Raw genomic sequence first — 16,356 nt, 5'->3', positions numbered from 1 at the left:
GTGTTCTGTCTGCTGGAGCTGGTCTCACTCAGCGTGGAATGAACAGGGACTGAGGGGCAGATTCCCAGTTTTCCTTCCCCGGAGAGTGGCTCTGTTCTGCCAGACCCTTTGGAAAACTTCTTTTCCGTTGATTTGCAGAATTTCCAGTCCCTCCTGGGTGGTAAATACAGAGTTAGAGACTCCTGACTTAAAAGGCAAATTCCCCCAACCCAGCACTGCTCCGAGAACCCTCAGATTTGCACCAGACCAGCTCCAAAACCGGGCTTTACTCCAGTCTTGACCTGTCTCTGAGGAGGGGATGGAGCTGCACAACCCTCACAAGCCAAGACCTCCATCACCTGCACAAATCCTGGAAAACAGGGAATGGTAAAAAGACCAGAGGCTCACAGCAAAGAGGAGGAGGTGATAAATAGCATAAAGAACAGGAATTTTCAGTCCCTAAGGTCGCTAGAAAGTTTATTTTCCAGATGAGTTTGGTATCAGAAACCGCCTGAAAATCTGCCTGAAAAAATGGTTTTGCAGGCAAGAAACAACCCCCAAATTTCATCTCCAAAATCACCCAGCTCCTTCCTCCCCCTAGGATGAGGAGACAAGGCTGAATTTCCAGCAGATATTTGAAATCCTCGCTGTCTAGGGCGGGGGGATGGAGAGGAGAGTGCCTGGCTCCGGGAGCAGCCCGGGGACACTGCACCCTCCTGTGGCTGCACGGAGCGCGCCGGGTCCGGCCGGGATGCTGGGATCCCTCCGGGATGCTGGAAACACCCTGGGGTGATGGAAACCCCACTAGGATGATGGAAACCCTCCGGGATGCTGGAATCCCTGCTGGGATGATGGAAACCCTGCCAGGATGACGGAAATGCCGGGGGGATGATGGAAACCCCACTGGGATGATCAAAACCCTGCCAGGATGATGGAAACCCCATTGGGATGATGGAACCCCCACTGGGATGATGGAAACACTGCTGAGATGATGGAAACCCCGCTGAGATGATGGAGACCCCGCTGAGATGATGGAAACCCTGCTGGGATGCTGGGAACCCTGCCAGGATGATGGAAACCCCATTGGGATGATGGAAACCTCAGGGGGATGATGGAAACCCTGCCAGGATGATGGGAACCTTCTGGGATGATGGAAACCCCACTGAGATGCTGGAAACCCCAGGGGGATGCTGGAAACACCCTGGGATGATGGAAACCCCACTGGGATGATGGAAACCCCACTGGGATGACAGAAACCTCACTGGGATGATGGAATCCCTGCTGGGATGATGGGAACCCTGCCAGGATGATGGAAACGCCGGGGGGATGATGGAAACCCCACTGGGATGATCAAAACCCTGCCAGGATGATGGAAACCCCACTGGGATGATGGAAACCCCACTGGGATGATGGAAACCTCAGGGGGATGATGGAAACCCTGCCAGGATGATGGGAACCTTCCGGGATGATGGAAACCCCACTGGGATGTTGGAAACCCCGGGGGGATGATGGAAACCTCACCAGGATGATGGAAACCCTGCTGAGATGATGAAAACACCCTGGGATGATGGAAATCCCCTGGGATGATGGCCTGAACCCCAGGGAAGCACAAAGACCGACACTTCCAGGCTGATTTGGCGCTTCCCGGTGGTGCTGGATGACGCCCAACGCATCCACCCCGCACGGCACCGAGGCCAGGGCTCATTTGAAGGCTTGAAAAGGCTGCAGACTCCGTCCCAGCTGCCATTAGGACGCACAGGGAACGGTGCTGAGGCGTGATGGGGTAATTCTGTGTAAGCATTCTGTACATAAAATGAAATATTCTCCCTCCCTTGCTATGTCTGAACTGCAGGGCCTGGGCAGAGTTCCCAGCTCTGGCTCTACATCACAGCCTGGCCCCAAGTCCATGTTGGGACAAGCTCCTTGGCCACAGACTCACCCTTTTTATGGCTGTTCAGCACCCAACACAACAAAGCTCCATTCAGCCCTTCAGCTACTGCAGCAATAAACAAAGTGCTCGGCTTTGTTTGGAGCCCAGAGGCTGCAGGTTGAGAACCTGCGAGCGAAACAAACGGGTTTGTTTTTCCACGGGGCACAGACATGTGAACTAATTGCCCAACAGTAAAGCTGGACTTAATTAGTCCCAGGTGTTAAATAAAATAGGGTCGGTGTTTCCCAAACGTGTAACGCCGGCTGGAAGGAGCCACAGGCTTTGAGAGCGGAGCCATCAAGAAGTGATTGTCCAGATCGTTGTGCCTGATCCCAGAATTTTGTGGGGATTTTGGGGCAAAGGACAAACATTCAGGTGGGTTTTGCTGCGGGCGCTGCGGGGGAGGGGTGTTGGGGTGCTGCATTTTCACCTCAGGATCTCACCTTGTCCTTGGAAAAAGCTTTGTTGTGGATTTCTGGGTAAATGTCGTGAACAGCTCCACGTGAAAATGTAAACAAAGGGCTCCTGGGGGGATTCGGCAACGACATTCCATGGGGCTGAGGGATGCTCAGGGACACCTTGTACTCTGCCAATCCAACCTTATTCCCAAATTCTTTTATTCCAGTCAGTCCTGAGCATCACTAAGCTCATCCTGCTGGGATCAGGGCCTTCCTTAGTCCCGACTTCTACAGTACAATTTTTTGCCAGAAAAAGCAAAAAACTTTGGGATTGTCCTTGGGACACTTTGTCCTTGGGACACCTCTTTTCATTCAGCAGGAATTAGTCATGGCCAGGTTGGAGCATCCTGATCCGGTGGGAGATGTCCCTGCCCCATGGCAGGGGGTTGGAACAAGATGGGCTTTAAGTTTCCTTTCCAACCCAAAGCATTCCATGATTCTGTGGTGCCGCAGCCTTTCTCCAAGGCTGGCCCTTGTCCCTGTACCCATCAGTTCCAGGACAGGTGGCAGCGAGATGGGGATGAAACACGGGGATTTTTCCCTCTGGAAAGGGAGACCTGGCCCTGAGGAGCAGCTGGAAACCCTGCAAAACATAAACACCCTTTGGTGGCACTGGAGCTGGACGGTCCCCAGCCCAGCTGACAGTGGTGGGACCAAAGCTGGATGGTTCCCAGCCCAGCTGTCAGTGGTGGCACTGGAGATGGAAGGTCCCCAGCCCAGCTGACAACATTCTGGCCACTCTGGCACTACAAAGAGCTGATCACTGAAATAGGGAGAAGAACCAGGCCATGAGAGGCTTCTTGGGTTCCTGAGCCAGCTCTGGTCCATCAGAGCTCCCAAGTAGGCCTTCACAGAGGGCCTTTCTCAGTAGCTCCTGGCTTGGATGTGGAAAATCCAAAGAAATTCAGTTTTCCTTACTCCTCCATGATTTCCAAGAGGCACAGCCTGGTGTGATAACGGCTCTGACAGGAGCAGGCAGCCGGGGGGGGTCAGGCTCTGCTCCCAGGGAACGGGGACAGGATGGAGGAAATGGCCCCAAGCTGTGCCAAGGGAGGCTCAGGGTGGACATCAGGAGGAATTTCTCCATGGAAAGGGTGCTCAGGCCTTGGCAAGGGCTGCCCAGGGAGGTTTGGAGTGCCCATCCCTGGAGGTGCCCAAGGAAGGCCTGGAAGTGGCACTCTGTGCTCTGGGCTGGGGACAAGGTGGGGATGTGGCACAGCTTGGACTCGATGATCTCAGAGGGCTTTTCCAGCCCAGCTGATTCTGTGATCCTGTGGCAAAGACCCTCATGCACAGAGATTCCCTTCCCACCAACATCTGCTTGGTTGGAGCTGCTCAAGAAGAGAACTTTGCTCCCCAAGCAATGTCTCCCCCTAAAAAATTCATTTAAACAACAACAGCTCCTCACCACCTCCCTCTGATCTGTTCTCTTCCACAGCAGACCCCTGCCCTGGCACAGGGAAGATCTCAGAGCTCTTTCACTCCTCAGAGCAGCACAGCTTTTGTTTGATCTCCTTTCCTTTCCTGTGAAACAAGGAAATAGGGTCACATTTCAGAGAAACCCAGCTAGAGGTGGTTTGCGAATGCCGGAGCTCTCACTGGATGCTGCGGCCTCTTCTTTCCCAAAATCGGCACAACCCTCACTCAACAGAGATTATTTTCCCTCTTTTTTCCTTTCCTGCTTCCCAGCTGCTGTAGGGGAGCCCCTGAAGCCGCTGTGTTCCTCAGCAGAGCAGGTAAGAGGCACTTTTTGATCGCTGCTGGTGTCTTGGGTGGCGGTTCTGTCATGGCTGCTCTGCTCCCTGCCCGGTGCCTTTCTGCAGCACCAGGGGGTTCGGAGGGAGGATCCCGTGAAATGTTGGTGTTAAGATTCCAGATTAATTCCTCACGTGACCTTTCTCTTCCCACTGATCACTCCACTGGAAAAAAACGGACTTGAGTTGGGGGCATCACGTCCTTTTGGAAGCTGAGGGGGTTTAGATGGGTCAGAAGATGAGGGGATGATGGCTTGTGGTCCAACACTCTTGGCCAGCCATCCCCGTCCCTTTGCCTCTGGACATGGTATCAGAACTCTGGAAGCTTCTCTTTAAACTTCCTGCGAGCCTCAGAGGCACCGTGGAAAGGTTTAGGATCTTGGTGGCAATATGGGAAGGTTTAGGGTCTTGGTGGCAGTGTGGGAAGGTTTAGGGTCTCGGTGGCAGTGTGGGAAGGTTTAGGGTCTCGGTGGCAGTGTGGGAAGGTTTAGGGTCTTGGTGGCAATGTGGGAGGATTTAGGATACCTGGCACCTGCTGGATAATGCTCCAAACACTCCGGAGCACTTCAGGGATTTGCTGCTGGCCATCCTAACAACAAACAAAAATCCAGAGGCAAAGTCACTTTTATTTCCTTGGATTTCTTTGGCATCTCCTCTGCTGCTACTCGGTGAAAAGAGGCACAGCTCCAAATCAGCCCAAACACAGTCTGGGGTGTTAGGGAATAACCTGGGACAAGGGAAAGGTGGGTTTGAACCTCAGAAAACCTTTCCTATCCATTAGACTGGGAATAAACCCCACAGGGACACCAGGAAAGCCCATCCCAGGGAAGAACTGGAGAAGGGATCAGGCTCCTCGCTGGCAGGGGGTGAGCAGACGGATCTGTGGGGCTGTGCTTCCTGATTTATTTATTTATGATTCTGTTGTTTTCAATCCCTCATCCTCCTTTTCCCTCCTGAGAAGAGGGACCCAATTCTCTGGAAAATTTGCTTATGCTGCCAGGAATGGGGTTTCCTAAAGAAATGTGGGTGATGCCATGGCAGGATTTCGAGTTCACATGTATAAATATAAAACTTTAAAAGTTAATTCCCATTAAGAACTTAGGAAAGAGGCTTTCCTGGAAACTCTCAGATAACCAGGACGATGCCATAGTCTCTCTGTAAAGCACCCAGCTCCACAAAAAGCAGAAATCCTGGCAATGCCCAGCTTCCATCCGTGATGCAAACCCACTCAACCAGGCACAGAGCTTGAGCTGCAAAGGTCAGGAAGGACAAAGATGTGTCAGTTAAGCTGAGCTTTTCCTCACCCAAACCCTGAGCAGGTGGGACTGGAGTCACAAAAATAGAGAGGCTGAAGGCAAAGGGTGGCAATGAAAGGATTTCTTTCACCTCTGATATTTGGGGTTGAGTTGGGTAACGTGGCTGGGAAGAGAAAGGAGCAGGGAGCGGCTCTTTGTGGGGCAAAGCGGGAAATTCTGGAGGGTTGGAAATACTCAAAAGTTCAAATAATTGTTCCCAGGTGATTGAAGGCCTCACACATTTTGTTTAGTGCTTGATTTCCCAGGAATTTCTGTGGACTCAGAGGGAAGATTAGGTGGTTACAGCAAATGGATGGGTTGGGAATTAAAGCCGTGGAATCCCAGAATGGTTTGGGTTGAGAGGGACCTTAAAGCCCATCCAGTGCCACCCCAACCATGGGCAGGGACACCTCCCACTGTCCCAGGCTGCTCCAAGCCCCAATGTCCAGCCTGGCCTTGGGCACTGCCAGGGATCCAGGGGCAGCCCCAGCTGCTCTGGGCACCCTGTGCCAGGGCCTGCCCACCCTCCCAGGGAACAATTCCTTCCCAATCTCCCATCCAGCCCTGCCCTCTGGCACTGGGAAGCCATTCCCTGGGTCCTGGCCCTCCATGCCTTGTCCCCAGTCCCTCTGCAGCTCTCCTGGAGCCCCTTTAGGCCCTGCAAGGGGCTCTGAGGTCTCTCTGGAGCCTTCTCCAGGTGAACACCCCCAATGTTTAATGCTTGGGTAACATAATACAGGCTTTAAGTACATCCTAAAGTATAGACATAGATATAATAAATACAGTTAATATAATATAATGAATAATATTAAAAGATATTGAAAGATATTGAAAGATATTAAAATATATTACAATATATTATATTATATTATATTATATTATATTATATTATATTATATTGTATTACATTATAATACAAGCTGTCAGTCTATTGCTTAGTCCCTAGAGCAGGAATGTGCATTTTTAAACACAGCTTTGATCCCTGGATGTGCTGATTTAGCCTTGTAGTATCCCAGAGGCACCAGGAAAGGCTCTGCTGGGTGTGGGATTGAACAGGCACAGCAGAGAGAGCCCAGCACATGGAACAGATCCCATGGGGGCCATGGGCAGCTCCCACAAACTCCAAACAGAGCCAGGCATCAAATTCCAGCCTCAGTGAGGGAGGCAGAGAGGGTAGAACACGAACCAGCCTGAGATAACTCCATTTGCCCACATCCCACCCAAATCACTGGAACAAAACCCCTTTGCCATCGTAATTAAAAACAAACACAATGCCCTGGCCAGATCTGACCCTTTCATTTCCCTCTGCCTCAGCTTTCTACTTGGAAAATAGGGATGCCAAGCTGCCAGTGAGGGGAGCATTGCCACACTCAGGGAATGTGGGAGCAGATTCCCACCGCCCCTGGCAAATCAGCGCTCGCGTGCGGGGATGTCCTGACCCTGCAGAGAGGAGCGCTTCTTGCAGCACAGGAGCTCATGTGCACCCCTCTCACTTCCCAGTCGTCTTCATTTCCCTCTTTGGGAATTTCCTCTTTGGGAATTTCCTCTGGCCACCCTGTAGTCCTGCCCAGCCAGGATTCCTGTTTAATCCCCAGAACACAGACGAAGAAAGGAACGTTCTCTCTCTGCTTTGAAATAAAGTTCCGGCACTGCTCAGGCAAAGTCTGAGCTCCCACTCCCTGGAGACCCTTCCAGAGCATCACCCACCACCAGGACATTCCACACGTGGGATTTTGGGCTCTCAGCTGGATCCTGCAGAATTCCCTTCCTTGTGGCAGGTTGGATTTCAGCCTTAGGTTCATCTTTCCTCTGTTAAAACTCCAACCAGAGCATCTGATGCTCAATAAACATCCCTGCTCCGAAACTTTCTGTTTTAATTTTCCCCTTTCTGACCTTCCAGCCAGGAGATTCCAGTGCAGACTCCATCAGTCCAGGTTTCCATTGCCCTGGCTCTTCTCCACAGAGCTGGGAAAGTGTTTCCTGGGGCATCAAACATTCCCTGGGCAATCCAGGAGCCATCCCCCACTGCCCTGGGAGCAGCAAGAACCAAAGGGGGAATGTGGGGACCTCAATTCCCAACCTAACGTGACATTTGCAGCAGAAGCAGGACCTCAGATTGCTCCTGACCCCTGGGGTTCACCATCCCAGCATCTCCCAGTTCAAGCCAAGCTTGGCCAAGCCCTGCTTTGATAAATCATAGAACTGAAGCCTCTCCAGCCATTCTTTGGCTTCCAGCAGGATCCAGGAGTCCCTCAATGACAGAATTCCTTCAGCAGGGACAGATGCACCCAAACCCTGCAGGATAAATGCTGAAAAATTTGAAACTTTTTGCAGGGCTTGTCACCTGAACCTTGGGAGACACCCACAGTCGTTTTATTCTTTTATTTTATTCTCCTTATTCTTTTTATTCTGAATGAGCCCGAAGTTCACGGCAAAGCAACCACTTCACCTCCTGGGTGCCCCTGAGGGGACGAGACAACACAAAATTCCTGCAGGGAGTTCAGAACTCAGACAGATTTAGGGCTCTGGCACAAGGAATGGGGTAAGAGGCTTCAGGTAATGCCAGATTTTTCTGAAAATCCCACAGGATTTTAGAACAGCACAAGAACTTCAGTTCTGAGCCTTGCTGGCTGTACAAGAGGAGGTGTAAAGGTGACCAAGGGATTGTTCCTTCACAGCCGCAGATCCCAGATTCCTAGAGCTGGAATGTCCTTCCTGGGGGCAGAACAGTGCAAACACGAGTGTTTTACCTGGGAAAACTCCAGCCCATTGCTGGGAGCTCCTCTACCTCCCTCATCATCCTCACCCTCAGGACAGGGATCATCAATGTCACCCCTCAGCCACCCCGAAATCCAGAACTGATGTGGCACAAGGGCAGAGCAGCAGCAGCACCTCTGCAAGGAGCAAAGCTCTCCTCACCCTGGACAAAATCTGGGCTCAAGCCTTGGAAGGGACAGGGAACAGGGAAATGCTTTTGGGAGAATCCCTCCAGGTGTTGCAGGTGGGAGCTCTGAGCTCCCAGAGCAGACAGGAGCAATTTTAAATCTTTCCTGGACACATCCAGGGAACGGCTGGAGCTGGGTCAGGGCTGGGCATGGAGCTCAGGGAAAGGTTCTTCCCCCCGAGGCTGCTGGGCACTGCCCAGGCTCCCCAGGGAATGGGCCCGGCCCCGAGGCTGCCAGAGCTGCAGGAGCGTTTGGACAGCGCTCTCAGGGATGCCCAGGCTGGGGTTGTTGGGGTGTCTGGGCAGGGCCAGGGGCTGCACTGGTGATCCCTGAGGGTCCCTTCCAGCTCAGGATATTCTGGGATGCTCAGAAAATCCTCTGCTGCAAGAGTTAAATCCCAAAGCAGAACCTTGAGCCTCCCAGTTCGCCCACCTGGAGCTTTGGCAAGGGCTTGGAGTGGGTGGGATGGAGTGAGCGGGACTCTCTGGATTCTGCCCGGGGCTGGGTTGGGCAGCACTGGATGAGAAAACTGCGAAGCAGAAATCCCTGAGCAGCAAAAGCACCATTTCTGGGGTTGTTTGATCCACCAACTACACCAGGAGCACTCCAGCACCTGCAGAAAATACGTGAAGCCTCAAACCTTCTTTTGTGACAATTTCACCCAAACCAGTCGCTCTCTCCCAGCACTTCAGAGATGTTTCTGCCTGACAGGAATTAACTGGACAGCAAAGACAGGCAGAGCCTGAGCTGGAAGAGACCCCAGCCCCAGCATCTCTCAGTGATTGACTCCAACCCTGAGCTCAGATCCCACAGAAAATCCTTCTGCCTCCAAGATGCCCAACACAGCTACGTTTTTCTCAGATTCCCTCTTATTTTGGCCAAAAAAACCCCCAGGGGCTGAGTGTTTTAAACCCTAAAAGTCTCTTACAAAACCAACCAATTTGTGCCTCTGGAAAGCTTCTAAACAATTCCTCAGCTGAGTCTCTGCAGTAACTCTGGTGGGCCAGGGAAGAACAGAGTATTCAGGGGTTTGGCTCTCCTGCTTTCTGTCTCACTATAAAACTCCCAGTGTTGCTCTCTGAAGCAGAGTGAACCCTTATAACTCGATTTTGGAAAGGTGCAGGCAGCACTGAGCACCCTGGAAAGCAGATCACAGCCGAATCTGTTGTTGAGATCTGCAGCACACGTGGAAAGTGCTGGGTTTTTCAGTGAAAACCATGACTTTTCCGGTCAGACGTTTGTGCAGATCCAGTAGATTGCTCGTGAGCATGTCCATGTACAGTTCACCCCTCCGTTTTTATCTGGGTTCTGATCTTTCACACACAGGACTCCGGAGGCAGAGGTGGGAGTGCCCAGCAGAAATAAAATATCCCAGCCAGAGCTTTGTTTCATTAATGCAGCCCTGGGGAGGAGTGTGAGACTGAGCACGTGTCCACAAACCGGTGGAAAAGCATCTCCCAGTTTCTGTAGCAAGGTCCTGTTGTCGTGGTCACCTCCAGGCCAGAGGGGGAGGGATGGAAGAGGGTCCTGCCAGAGCCAAACTGGGCAGACTGGGCACAGACTCCAGAGCTGTGGCTGAGCTGAGAAAGCATCCAGCAAATCCTGCCCCAAGGAACATCATTTGGATGCAGAGGCAGACGAGAGTGTGGAGAAAAGCCCCACAGCCACAGTGGAACGGGGCAAGGGATGCCAGAGGGACGGGAGGAACGCTCAGGGGTGCTCGGGGCTGTCTGTGCCTCCCCAAAATCAAATCACAGGGGTTAAACAGCTCCAGGCCCTTCTGGGAACTCAGCTGGGCCCAAGTAGGGCAGGACAGGCCCTGCTCAGCTGCCAGGGTCCTGCATTCCCTGGGATGTGGAGGGATTTCCACCCCGGCTCTGCTGGAAGTGCTGAATAAAAGCTGCTGGCTCTGTGAAGTGGCTGTGGGGGAAATAAGAACTCTGCTCTCAGTGCCCCAAAACACTGCCAGGAACATCCCCCACAGCTTAGAGGGATCTCCAGCATCAATCCCCATTCCTCTGACCACAGTGTTCTCCCTGGAAATTCATGTCCGTGGGTTCTTGCTGTCCCCCAGGTCCAGCTGGGGCGGGGGAGCACAGCATGAGGGCCCCAAAGGTTTTCTGTGGGGCAGCATTAACTCTCCCCTGCTCCTTCTAGTGTCCCATCCAAGAGGGAAATGCTGGGTTTTGCTTGCCATGGGATGTTCAGCTGCAAGGTCACCTCAGAGTTTTTTCTGCTGGGTGGAAAAGTGAAGGGAGAGGTGGATTTTGCCCATGTGAGAACAGCCTGAGCATGGGCAGGTATTGGTCAGCGCAACCTCCCCTTGAGAGCACAGGAAGGACAAACACCAGGAACTCACCAGACCGTGCAGAATGAGGTTTTTTTTTTCACCTCGGTCCTGATGACTGAGTTATAAAAAAGTGCCAGAGAATATTTACTGCTGTGCACGGGGAGGGCTCCACTCTCCTTTCACACAAAAACACCACTGAAAATGTCACCAGCACGAGCAAAATCCCTCTGTGTTCGGTGTTTTCCAGTTTTCCACAAAAGACTGATGGAACTGGAAATCACATTGGCCCCAGAAAAACACTGGAAGTAGGATTTTCCCCAGTGGAACTCAGGATTGCAGGAATTAGACATGGGAAAGTCCTGTGAGCTCATCCCAGGTTCTTCCTGCCCGGGGAGGATTGTTCCCATTCCCTGATCCCCTGGCTGGCAATGGGACTTCCACTCTCCCCCTGTCCCACATCCTGATGAATCTTCTTGCTTGGAAATGTTTCTTGGTACCCAGACTTCCTTTCCACTCATTAATTTCTTCTGCTTTATCCCTTTATCATCTTTATCAGCACATCCAAACCAGTTTTTCCTCTCTGAAAGAAACTTGTGCTCCTCAGATGCTCCTCCTTCACTCTCAGATGTTCCCCCATTGCTCTTGGCCAACAATTAATGTTCATCCCCATCCCCCAGGGCTGAGCCCATCAATCAGCCCAGCCAGGCCCTTCATCTCTTTCACTGCTCTCTCCTGAATTTGTCACGTTTCCAACACTTTGAGGCTCAAACCACCCTCCCAAAAGAACTCATTTCAACCTCACCACAGTGCTGGGAACATGGGACTGAGCCCCAGGGCTGGTGTTTATTTTATTCTTTCATTTTTAAACTGCAGGGGACGTTCAGGTCTGGTCTGTGTAGACTGAACTCCTCTTGCTGTGTCTGAGGAGCAGTGAGAGCACCCAGGGCTCCTCCAGCTCTTCCCCCCCCTGGCAGCAGCTTTCACCCTCTGTGCCCACAGGAATATTCTGACTATAAAAAGGAACCCAACACATTCATTTTGTGGTGCTGGGAGCTCCTGGTGGCCCCCTCACCTGGGCTTTCAAAGATTGAGAAGCCCTGTGACTCACAGCCAGCAGAGCCCCCGGCACTGCAAGCACAGAGAAGCTGCTTTGGTGTCTCAGCCAACTCCAGAGCTGCACATTTCTGTATTTCTACATTCCTAACCTGCCCAAAGCCCCTCCAGCAGGGCTACAGAAGGCTGTGTCCCTGCTCCAGGCACTCCTGGAGCGCAGGAGCTGCCGTGCCCCACTGGAAGGGAAGGATGGAGCAGCTCCAACATCTGCTGCAGATGTTCGGAGACCACAGTGGTCTGGGGGAGCTGGAACTTCCACCTGGCACTGCCCCAGGCAGAACCCCCTGTCCAGTGGCTGTGGGCAGTTCTGGGGCCACTCAGGGCTCAGGGAAGCCTTGGTGTTGTCCAAGCAGAGGTGACCAACACGTGGCACTGAAAGAGCAGCAGCACAACAAGCTCAGTGCTGGTTTGGGTGGCAACTGCTGGGTTTGGGGTGGATAATGGGGAGAAATTCCTTACTCAGAGGGTGCTGAGGCCCTGGCACAGGGTGCCTGAGCAGCTGGGGCTGCCCCTGGATCCCTGGCAGTGCCCAAGGCCAGGCTGGACAGGGCTTGGAGCACTCTGGGACAGTGGAAGGTGTCCCTGCCCATGGCAGGGGTGGGATGGGATGGGATTTATGGTCCTTCCCAACCCAAACCATTCCATGGTTCTGTGGTTCCCTGTTTCAATTCTCCTTTCCAGGAGGGACTTGCAGAGCTGCAGGGGTGGCTCTAGAGGAGAGCTTTGAACCAGAAATGTACAAAATGCCATATCTGCACAGAGATGCTGCCCCGAATGAGAACGCCTTAAAAATCCACCTTGGGAAGCAGGCAGAGGAGAAGGGAGGAGAGATTGGACAGAACCATCCGTGTCTGGCAGCAGCCACCACGCAGAGCCAGAGCAGAGCCTGTGCTCAGCAGGGAGGTGTCAGGGAGACACAACAACCATTCCCCCTCAGAGCTCAGTGGAGGCAGAATCCCTGAAGGACGGAAGCCCAGCCACGCCGATCGCTTCACGCGCGTGGTGCCTTTATTTTCAAACGGCAGCGGCGAGGCGAGAGCGCAGCTGTTCATGGCCCAAAGCCACTGCCACTTGTGGTTGGAAATCGAGCCCTGAGCCCCTCCGGCACCTGGAGCAGGGAGCGGGGCAGGGGTGAGGAGGGCCCGCTGCTCAGGGCAGCTCCGAACCTGCTCGGCACCTTCAGGAGGGCCCAAACCAGTGCAGGCCAGGATGAATTTGTTTCCAGTGCTCTCAAAGCCCTCTGTGTCACCTTTCCTACACCCTGGTGAGAGCTGTGCTACTTGGAGGAGTAAGCAAGTAGTAAAGTAGCTGAGGAACGGGCTCAGCCACAAGCTCCTCCTCAGTCCCTCACGTAAATATCTCGTTTAACCTTCCTGCAGTCTGACACTCCCCAAACCCTCTGTGCTGGCAGGGGTCAATTTCCAGGCCCTTGAGGTTGTCTGTCAGTTGTCATTTCAGCAAAAGGTGATGCAGGGAGGCCAGGGAGAAGCAAAGGAAAAAAATCAGAGCCCTTCTCCTCCAACTTGTGCAACAAACTGCTGCAGTTTCCTGTCCTTGGCTCCTGCTCGATCCCAAAGCCAGAGGATCTGCTGGATTTCTGACTCCTCTCCATTTGTTGTCAACACTTTGGTGGCAGGGATGAGCTCTGGGCTCCCCCAGCCCCAGAACAAAGCTCCTGGCACGATCTGTTGAGAGGCAGAGTTCTCAGCCCCCAGGAGCACAGGGGATGCCAGGCAGGAAACGGGGGGGTTGTGTTTAATTCTGTGCCACAGCCCCTCATTAAAAACCGTTCAGGACCAATGGCTCTGGAGCCAGGAGCGCTTCCAGGGGCTCCACAAAGGCTCAGCAGGGTGTGTCCACAGCCTGCCCAGCTGAATCCACAGGGCAGCCTGAGGACAGCACAGGGACCTGGTTTTACACACAAGTGTCCCAGCAGTGCCAGCCCAGGCCCAGCGCCCTCCTGCTCCAGAGGGAAGCTGCTCACCAGGGACATCTGGCTTGGGAGAAGATGCTTCTACAAACCACTTCCAGGGGCAGCTCTGAGGGCTTCTGTCCCTGCTCTGAGCCAGCCCCTGAAGCCTCTGGCAGAGCTCTTCCCTCTGCAGGACACAGGGATGGGGGCACTCGTGCCTGTCTGCACCTCTTGGTGGTCCTGAAATATTGATGTCAGCTGGAGTTGGGACAAAGAACCACACTCGGTTCAATTTTCTTTGCCTGTCATTGCAGAATTTTGGGAAAAATATTCTTCTTTAGGAAAAAATATTGTTCTTTAAGTTCTCATCTATCAGGAGCTGCCAGGCTCCTACCTGGGATAAATAAATGTCCAGGGATCTTTTCAGAGGAGATAAGGAACTGATACCCTTTTTTTTAGGGAAGGGGCTGAGAATTTTGGTTCAACTCCTGCAAGGGGTGGCAGAACTGGAGCCGGCTCTGTGACCCAGTGCAAAGTCACCCAGGAACTGCCCTGTGCCAAGGAGAACAGAGACCCCCATGCCTGGATGTGCCTTTCCATCCATATTCCCACTCAGAGAACACCCAGACAACCCAGTTTCATCAGAGACAGGTTCTTTCTCTGCTAGAAAGAGCAGTGGGACCCCACAGACACGAGCACATGGGAATAGGAACAGAGCCTGTGCCCGTCCAGAAGGATTCACACAGCACCTGCACCTGCCAGAGACCTCTTGGTGCCGTGTCCTCGCTGTGCTTCGGCTGCTCTCTGCCTGTGTGACCTCCTCTGGTGGCCGTGGCCCCACAGAAATTCCCGCCCCAGTCTTTGTGGGGAGGCACCTGAGGCAGCTGGGAAAACGCAGAGGAAGCAGGGTGACACCAAAAAGCTGCTTTCTGGGAACCAAAAAACTGCTTTCTGGCAGTGCCAGCTGTTAGAGAAAGGCAGCCTGAAGCGAGCGGGCACAGAGCTGTCCCCAGCAGCAGCCCCAGTGCAGGTGGCCGTGTCCCTGTGCAGCCCCCTCCCCTCCCCTGCTCCCGGAGCAAATCGCTTCCGCTCATTAACAAATCACCCTGAGAGAAACAATCCCCAGCAGCACCTGAAGGAGCCCAGGCCTCCGGTGCCATCTGGGGACACCAAACCGAACCCGCCTGGCGTGGATTTCCCACGCTCTGCTGCACCCGCTCCTGCCTTTGGGGCAGGAGGAGCATCCTCAGCCGGGGCAGAGTCCGAGTGGCCAGGTCAGAGCAGAGCAGGAGGGAGGATCTGGGAGGTGGGAGCAGAGGTGACACAAGGCAGAGGTGACAGAGTGTCAGGAAGGGCTCTGTGAGCAGTGTGACCCCTCCAAGAGCCACCACGAGCACCGACTCGTGGGAATCGATGTTTAACCGAGCTGAGGGTGCCAGGGCAGCCTGTACAGCTCAGCTCCTGGCTGGGAAGTGACAGCAAAGCGGTCACCCCTGAGTGGGTCAGCACGGGCTGGGTCCAGCACTCGTGGGGCTGAATCACAGCATTGCTGAGGCTGGGAAAGGCCTTTAAGGTCCTTTAATCCAAGGGTAAACCCAGCACTGGGAAAGCCACCACTAACCCTGTCCCCAAGTGCCACACCTTTTAAATCCCTCCAGGGGTGGGGACTCCACCACTGCCCTGGGCAGCTGTGCCAGGGCTTTTTAACCCTGCTCCTAATATTCAGTCTGAGCCTCCCTGGCACAGTTGAGGCTGTTTCCTCTCGTCCCATCATTTTACCTGGGAGAAATGACTGACCCCACCTGGCTCCACCCTCCTGTCAGGGATTTGTAGAAGGGAGAAGGTCCCCCCCAAGCCTCCTTTTCTCTGAGACTCACAAGCACTTGAGCAGAACCATCCCCTCAGTTTTGGATCTCTGCTAACACTGGGATGGGGGTGGCACGAGGTCTCTGGGAGGGATTTAAAAGGGGGTAGAGGGCACTGAACTCCCCAGGACCATCTTTTCCCTGGTCCTGCCACTGTCAGGAGCCCTCACACATCACCAGGTCCCTCCGTGGGCCTTGCAAGTGTTGTGGAATTCAACATTTTTCCTTCTGAAAAGGCCTGGGGATTGTCCCTGGGGCCAAATGGCTCCCATATTTCACTTCAGAGCGGGAGCAGGACATCAGGAAGGATTTCTTCATGGAAAAGGGTGTCCAGCACTGGAACGGGCTGCCCTGGGAAGTGGTGGAACACTTTGGAGGTGTTCAAGAAACAACTGAACGTGGCACTCAGTGCTGGGGTTTAGGGGACAGGATAGTGTTGGGTCAAAGGTTGGACTCCAGCTTGGAGGTCTTTTCCATCCTCGGTGATTTTTTTATGGAGCATTTCTGCAACAGGCAGCGCTGGGGCACTGAGGACTCGGTTCAGCGCCAGCAAGAGCAGACCAGGTCCTTGGTGGGAGTCAGGGAGGTTTTCCTGCAGATTTACTGTAAATTCACCCATTTCAAGCGGCTGTGAGTCAGTGAGGCTCCCTGAGCAGGAGAGCAGATCGTTATCTGCACACGCAGCCGTGTCTGTGACACAAACACAAACGGGCTCCGCTCTCACAAACTCCCACTCCCACACAGCTCAAGTGTTAATCAAGAGCTGAGCAGCTCGGGCTTAATGAGCAGCCAGCAGGGAGGTCAGAACAGCAGCT

At 53.4% G+C, this 16,356-nt stretch overlaps 1 protein-coding gene across 4 annotated transcripts in view; it reads left to right on the top strand.

Moving 5' to 3' along the window:
* The first annotated feature begins 1,962 nt into the window (after nt 1-1,962).
* LOC116436126 (tyrosine-protein kinase ZAP-70) overlaps nt 1,963-16,356 on the top strand; it is a 33,723-nt gene continuing 19,329 nt past the window's right edge. For 3 of the 4 annotated variants that reach the window (XM_032093058.1, XM_032093057.1, XM_032093055.1), the window contains exon 1: nt 3,935-4,103. The gene's annotated coding sequence lies outside the window, so the exon portion shown is untranslated. Of the gene's footprint in view, nt 2,285-3,934; nt 4,104-16,356 lie in introns of those variants that run through there. The other variant, XM_032093056.1, reaches the window with a different exon arrangement.

Source organism: Corvus moneduloides, chromosome 28 (assembly GCF_009650955.1).
Source record: "Corvus moneduloides isolate bCorMon1 chromosome 28, bCorMon1.pri, whole genome shotgun sequence".
NCBI lineage: Eukaryota > Metazoa > Chordata > Aves > Passeriformes > Corvidae > Corvus > Corvus moneduloides.
This window is presented reverse-complemented; position numbering and strand designations above follow the sequence as displayed.